This window comes from Podarcis melisellensis (genome assembly GCF_964234715.1).
Source record: "Podarcis melisellensis genome assembly, chromosome: W".
In the NCBI taxonomy this organism is placed as follows: Eukaryota; Metazoa; Chordata; class Lepidosauria; order Squamata; family Lacertidae; genus Podarcis; species Podarcis melisellensis.
The window spans coordinates 27,201,624-27,209,599 of NC_138535.1; positions in this window are offsets into that span (position 1 = coordinate 27,201,624).

Consider the following 7,976-nt stretch of genomic DNA (forward strand, 5'->3'; position numbering starts at 1 on the left):
GAGCGCAGCGGGTGGGACATCCAGCATACGGTCTTCCTTAGAGCGGCTCAGAAGAACCCAAGTGTTCCCAACCATTGTCTGTCTATCCCTAGCAAAGCGGCTCTCTGAGACTCGCCACTAGAAGACGCGGGGGGGGGGGGAATGATTTGACTCTCCCATTGCCCCAAATCAGGAGAAGGGTAGTAGGAATGCTACTGTGGAAAGCAGGCGGGATACAATTCTCAGCCCTTGTGCCAGCTCTCTTGGTGAGGGGCTTTTCTCCATTGTGGCATTCCTCGACCTCACGTTATGCACCCCAGGGCTGGATTGTTCTTCATGCTATCCAGGATGTACCTCATCCCATTTGGAATGGCCCTTGAGAAAGGATGGTCTGCCTATAGTCAGCAGCTTACCATCTTGTTGTTTGTTAAACACTTGAATAAAAAGCATGCTTAAAATAAAACAGGAAAGATGAAATTTTGCTGGCTTCTTGAGAAAAGAATAATGCCTCATTATTTGTATCTGCTTTTAAATGTTGTTTCTCTTCTCTTTGTAATGAGTTTTACTGGGTCTGGGGTCATTTTAAGTTGCTTACCTTCACTAAAATATATAAATCTACTCGACTGGAAACTTTTATTATCCAAATTCAAACCCACTTTTCTTTCTTGGAATGTCCTCCATGGAAATGAGATGAGCAACTGGATAGCAAAATTCCTGGAGTGGGGAGGAGGGTTCAGTGTTCTAATAGATTAGATATGGACAGTCCTTCAGTACAGCAAAACTTGACACTTTGAAACCTTTGAGTCCTTTCCAAAAGGACTTCACCCACTATTTAGGGGGGAAGTATGTCAGAACTGACCTTCTGCAGTACTGATTCCACATTCTTGGACTCCTAATCTTACACGTAAATTAGAGCTGGAACCATCTCAGGCCCTATGGCTCTTGAAATGACCATGACCTATTGAGCAAAACCACAGACTCCACCTCTTTGGTGACTAAACCCCACTTGCTTTTACAAAATAAATTAACAAGAGAGGAAAATCATGGAAGAAATAAAATGGCTTTTGAAATTAACAAAGGCGATTCCTTTTATCCACATGTATTACGGGACATGTTCAAAGCGCCCCTCAGGAGAAATTCTGTAAGCAAAGGTAGCAGGCTTTGAAAAGCTTGTGCAGATACACAAGGGCACATTGCTAAAAGAAACAAAGGGATTTGGAGGGACCATGAGTGAACAGGTAGTACCAGAATGTACAGAATTGTACCTAGAAAAGGGTTACAACTGGACTACCTTTTTGTAAACAAAAACAACAACAACCCCCAAAATAAAACTCGGAAGCAGCAGGACTCCTTAGCAACTCTTCAAAAAACAAAACACAAAACTGCATATCCCTACCTAGTCACCAAATGTGAGGGGAAACGTAAACCAGCGTCTTACACTGCTTTAAATGATAGCCAGATTCTGCCATTTTTTACCACACCAGAAGTAAAAGCACGGGGCATTAATAAGTTTTTGAAAAATCATGCACTTCATTTGTAGGCAAGGGGAAGCTTTCTGAAATGTACACACAATCTGTTGAAATGACCAAGCAGCGGACGAGATTCGGGGACAGTGGTGTGCCGCCTGGGGAAATGTTCCTTTCCATTCACCTTAAGCAAAGATGTGGTGACCTTGTGCATCCATAAATAACTTTCAGAAATGTATTTCATTACTTCCCAAAGCTTCTCACTGGGCCACCAAATGGCATTTCTTTCTATTTTGGATGAAACTGGGGAAGCAGCTTGAGAAGAAGGGGTTGCTGACATTCACTGGCCTGGAGAACACCTGATGCCAATATGATGGCAAATTGTGGGTGGTGCATTGATGGAGAAACTAAGGCAACAAATGGGGACATGACGCCACCGGTGTTCTAAAGATACATTTCATGTAAAGATTATGATGGGCTTCTTCAAATGCCCATAGCCTCTTACAAGCAGAGGGTTTAGATCAATTTTCTGTAAACCTCTGTCATAAATAGTTGTCACTGGAAATACGACCCAACAATGCAATGCTGGACTCATCCCTCCCGTCAGCGTGCCTGGAAAGCACGGGTCCCAGTAGGTTCCGCCTTACTCTGCTCCTTTCTCTGTGAAAGCCTGCTCTTTCGCTTTCACATGGGAGCAAACCTCAACCCACCCCCTCCCAAAGAAACCTTTTTTATGAGCTCCCCTACTCTGCGTGTGCTTTCTTTGGCTCCTGTCTCAATGAGCAGAAATTGAGCACATGAATTTTCCAGCATCAGGAGTTTCCCCCAAGACAGTGTCGAGATCAGGCGTGTTTGTGTGGCTCCACGCTTGCAATTCTTGGGGCTTTGGCTAAGAGGAGTGCATGCTAGCTAGACAGTTTACCTCCCTTTGCTACAGTTTAAATTTCTGCATGCCATCTGCTGTTGTGGAACAAGTCTTCCCCATGATCCCTCTAGCCCAGTGGTCTCTAGGGCGGCCCACAGAAGCTCTCAAGGGTTTCAGACAAAACATTTGTTCACTTCAGCATATAGCAGTCCAAAGAAATGTATGCTCTAGAAGGTCACAGGCTCCCCCGTCTTTGGGGTAGAGCTTTGACGTCTGAGACTAGATCTGCAGGACTCATAAACATTTCACTCTGTAGAGATGAGTAGTCGGCACCGTCCGAGTATAGGAGGAGGGGGGTGGGGGTGGAATACAGGGCTGAGAACTAGAAGAATGCGTTCAATCTCCTACACGAAGCCAGAGCCAATTATGAAGATTGACCAGTTGCTTATAGATCAAATGCATGGATCATGCAGCTGCAAAGAGGTCTACCCAGCCGCTCCCACAGGCAACATGGAATTCTTCTGTGCAATTTACTGTGTTGTTGTTGTTGTTGTTAAAGATGTAAGACAAGCCTATATTGCACTTCATTAAAAATGCCAGGTCACTTCACAACAATCTACTGATGGACTCAGTAGAATCAGCAAGGGCCAGAGGTCAGCAACCTTTTTCAGCCGTGGGCTGGTCCACCGTCCCTCACAGCATGTGGGGGGCTGGACTATATTTTGGAGAGAGAAAATGAACGAATTCCTATGCCCCACCAAGAACCCAGAGATGCATTTTAAATGAAAGGACACATTCTGCTCATGGAAAAACACATTGATTCCCGGACTGTCCGGCCCCCGGGCCTTCGCTTGCCTACCCCTGCTCAAGGCAATCACTTCCTGCACTTCACGTTAACGCAGAAGACGGCCCAGTTGTGCTCAGATGCTCAAAATTCCCTTTTCACCTTTGGAGGGTCTGTTTCAGTTGGCATCGGGACAGCTCACCTAGCAGTGCAGCTGCCTTTATTGCAGAGGCAGGAGGTTTCCTTCCTTTCATATTCAGGATTTCTGTACTCACATAGAAATAATAAAATGGTTTCTGCTGTTTGTTAAAAGTCATGAATGAACTCTCACAACTCGTTGATAAGGTAGCTTGCTTGTGTCTCGAGAAATCGTATAAGAGGAGCATTCATAGGAAGTTGCACTTGACAGAGTCAATCTAGCCTAGCACTGCCTACACTGACTGGCAGCAGCGCTGCAGGGTTTTCAGACGGGGGCAGTCCCAGCCCTGTCTAGTGGAGATCCTGGACTGAACCTGGGATCTCCTGCATGCAAAGCAAGGCCTCCCTCAACTCGGGAGGCGTGAGTTCTCTACTGTATTTCAGCAAATGCTTTCACTTTATCATTTCATTTTCCTCTGTATATTTTGTGCACCTATTTTCCTGTATACTTTAGACAGAGAGGAGTAGCAATAGGGTTGGAGGCAAGGTTCACAGTTAGTGTTGTGTGAGCATTTTAAAGCAGTTGAGTTTAAACAGGAGGGGATTTCAGCTGAAGAGATGGCCAGCATTGTGAATCTGTAAGTAGGATGTCTTCTGCTTCTTTCTTTTAATCTTCTGGGGCGAGGGCTTGGGGTCCCCCACACGGCCAGCATCCCCATGGAATTTAACCCCTTCCTGAACAGCTTAACTTCTCTTCCCACCCGCCTTCCCATTCTCCCTCCAATCTCATTGCAGCTCAGCTGGTTAGAGGGAGCTGCAGATAGCACCAAGGTTGCAGGCCCGATTCCCAGAAGGTACAGCTGCAGATTCCTGCATTGCAGGGGGTTGGACTAGACCTTCCATGATCATTATTTGGGGATGCTTTTTATTACATTCGTAGCCCACTTTTCATCCAAGCAGTTCAAGGTGGCATTGATGGCTTGCCTTTCCCCCTGTTTCTCCCCTCACAACAAACCTGTTAGGCAGGCTAGGATGAGAGTGACTGGACCCAACATCAAACAGTGCACTTCATGACTGAGTGGGGATTTGCGCTCGGATCTCCCAGGTCCTCCTAGTCCAGAATTCTAGCCACTATACCCCCCCCCCTCTCTCTACCCCTTCTCCGTTTCTCAACTCTTCAGCCATCAACTGCAACAGACAGGGGTTCTGTCAGTCTTCCTGTCAGTCACTCTGACTCCAAGAGAGTTTTCATTGCATTCTTTGGCTCATCTATGCCTTGATGCTTTGACGACCTTCCTAGCAGCCCCCTTCGCTCTCCAGGCAGGGCTGCTGTCCTAACAGCATTGTGCTGAGGGCTCTTTTAAATGCTGGAAATGCTTCCCTTTCCTTTGCTGGGGATGGGGGTGGGGGGAGTGTTGGAATCCCCCCCACATACATGAGATGCACCACTGTATTCCTGTGGAGAGCCGTTTGGGGTCTGTGGGTGCATAAAAAAAAAAAAAGAGCCCTATTGCGTGGCGAGTTCCCGCCCCCCCCCAGGGGAAATAAAGACACACGACACAATTATTTCAGGTTAATGGGCTAAATATGGCCACAACTTTATTGGTTACAGGTGATGAGTGGCATTGGCTTAGGCATTGGTCCTAACCGACTATCCGGCTTCAGCCCGTCCGCTTGAGGTCCGGGAAGGGTTAACCACCAGTAGGGGGAGTCCTGCTGATGCACGTCAACTCGCACCCCCCTCCCCGGGGTCACCACTCAGGGGCGTGCCTTAGGCCCTCACCTCCATAGGCTTCGGACAGGGCCACGCCCCCGGAATCCTTTATCGGACTACCCTTCAATATGCGGGGCAGGTGATGGCGCTTCCTCCCCTCTTCCATCTACAGAACAATACCAATACCAATGCCTAACCGCCAATACCCAGAAAGTTGTGACGATTTGCTACGAGGTAGGCGGCGATAAATAGGGCTGGTCACGCCCCCTGAGCCAGCCGATTGGCTGTCCAGGGGCTGACGCGGCCGGGGATTCCCTCAGTCGCCCGCAACTCCACCTCCTTTGTAGGTGGAAGTGGCTTTGCTGGATCAGAGGAAAAGCCCATCTAGTCCAAACTCACAAGCAGTAGCCCACTCCTGCTGCTTCTCCTCTAGCTGTTGGCTTCAGAGGTAGAGCGCCTCTGTTCCTGGAAGCTCTATATTGCTATGTTGAGTGATAATAAGAGATGCTGTTGTTCTCCTCCAACGGAATCGTGGGTGACCCCAAGGCTCCACAGGCAGCAGTACCGCCTCAGGCAGAGTCCTTGGAGTTGAGGCTTTCGGGGTTCCGGGGTCATAAGGAGGCACTGGAACCCGAAGATCAAGTTCTTGGAGGGGTGGTTTGAGTCTGTGTACACATTTGTGGCCCCTCCTACCTCGATCTCGGTCCAATTCGGGCTCCTTGAGACTTTGCCGTTGCCATAAAGAAGGTAGGTCCCATTATAGCACTTCAGCCAGTAGTAGGGGTGATCAAGGGTGAGGGCAGCTGACCCAATGCGTTGCAGGTTCTTGTCTCGAATAAAAAGTTCCCAGTATTCGTTATCGGTGAGCCGGGGTACTAGCGAGTGGCGCAGCAGGGTTCAGGACTCTGGAAGGCAGAAGTCAAAGTCTCCCATTCGGTCGGGGTTGGACTTTCCGCCGGTCTCGATCCTGTGGTAATCCAAGAAGTGGTAGTCTGTTTGTAGTCCTGTACAATGGTCCGACGGAAAAGCGGAGATCTCAGTCAGGGTGGTGAGGATAGGAAAGGTGGGGATCAGGTTCATGGTCGGCGGTTGTGAGAGGCTGAAGGAAGGGAAGAAGAGGCGAGCTGTCAAATGTGGAAACGGAGTGGTGAGCATAGAAGTCAATGGAGCTGTCAAAGGAACTGTCAAACTAGCTGTCAAACACGCTGTCAGGGAAGCGGGGAGGAAGGCAGTCTATGGAGCTGTCAAACGAGCTGTCAAACCCGTTTAAAGCGTAATTTGATGGCGTTGGTGTCTGGGATGATTTCGGAGGTCCAGTTGGGTGATGTGGTTTCTGGTCTGGTCTGTTGAGCCCGATTCTGGCCCTGATCTGGTCCGGTCTGTTGAGCCCGATTCTGGCCCCGATCTGGTCCGGTCTGTTCCTCGTCCTCGTCGATGTAGGAGGTCCCCGAAAGAGGTGGGGTTTCGAAGGTGTAATCCTCTCCGAGGCTCTCCTGCGTCTCCTGGGGTGGTGGGTGCCGCCTTGCACCTCGTGTGATGTATCCACGTGGTTTTCTCCCCCACTTTCACAGCAGTTGGTGAGGTCAGAAGTACTTGGTAGGGACCTTCCCAGGCAGGCTGGAGGGTTAGCTTCTGATAGACCTTGACCAGGACCCAGTCACCTGGATGGAAGGAGTGGGCTTGGACGTCAATGGGCAGGTTCTGTCCCTCGATAGCCGCGTACTGGTGGAGGCGCTGCAGCTGTTTCTGAAGCTGAATAATATAGTTAGTAAGTTCTGCTTCCCCCACCTCGAGTTCTGAGAGGGGGAATAAGGTGTTATAAACGGGAGGGGGTCTCCCAAATAGGAGTTCAAACGGGGACAGTTTCAAAGGTCCAGTTGGGGCACTCCGTATGTTATGGAGGACCAGTGGGAGTGCATTTACCCATTTCAGTCCAGTGAGCCTGCAAAGTTTTCCCAGTTGTGTTTTTATCTCTTGGTTCATACGTTCTACTTGGCCAGAGGATTGTGGATGGTATGGCGTATGGAGATCCCACTTTATTTGGAGGGCCCTGGTCACCTGTTGTACTACATCGGCAGTGAAATGGGTTCCCCTGTCACTGTCCAACCGGCGGGGCACTCCATATCGGGGAATAATGTCCTGTAGGAGGGCCTTAGCAACTACTGATGCGGTGGCTTTTCGGCAGGGAAATCCCTCCACCCAGGAGGAGAATTGGTCTACTATGTAGCACCTTAAAGACCAACTAGGTTAGTTCTTGGTATGAGCTTTCGTGTGCATGCACACTTCTTCACATGCACACGAAAGCTCATACCAAGAACTAACTTAGTTGGTCTTTAAGGTGCTACTGGAAGGAATTTTTTTATTTTGTTTTGACTATGGCAGACCAACACGGCTACCTATCTGTAACTGGTCTACTATGATTAGGGCATGTTTGAAGCCCTGACATTGGGGCAAATCAATAAAGTCCAGTTGTAAACTTTCAAAGGGTACAAAGGCCCATGGTCTAGCCCCTGGCGGTTTTCTGGGCTCACGCTTGGGGTTGAAGTTGTGACAGGTGATGCAGTTCTTTGAGGCTGCTGTAGCTGTGGCTGCTCTCCCTGGAGCGTACCAAGACCTCTTAACATGCTCTATTAACCTCTCTTTTCCCCAGTGTGTTTGTTGGTGAAGGATCCTCACCAATTTTGGAGTCCAGGCTTTTGGCAGGACGGTTCTGCCGTCCTGGGAGAATCCAGATGCCATTTTGTTCAGTAGCACCCATAGATTCCCACATCGTTTTTTCCTCCTCTAGGGCCAATTTGTATATTTGTGTAGGGTCAATGTCGACAGGAAACTGTAAGGCTTGGAATTCGGACTCATTGTTTGGGGGCGAAGCGCGGCCATCTGGGCTGCTTTATCAGCCCGTCTGTTACCCCTTGAGACTGAATCCCTTCCCTTGGTGTGTGCCTTGCAATGGACGAAAGCTATGGCGGTGGGTAAGTGGATAGCTGTTAGCAGTCTCTCCACTAGGGCGGCATGTGAAATTTGAGAGCT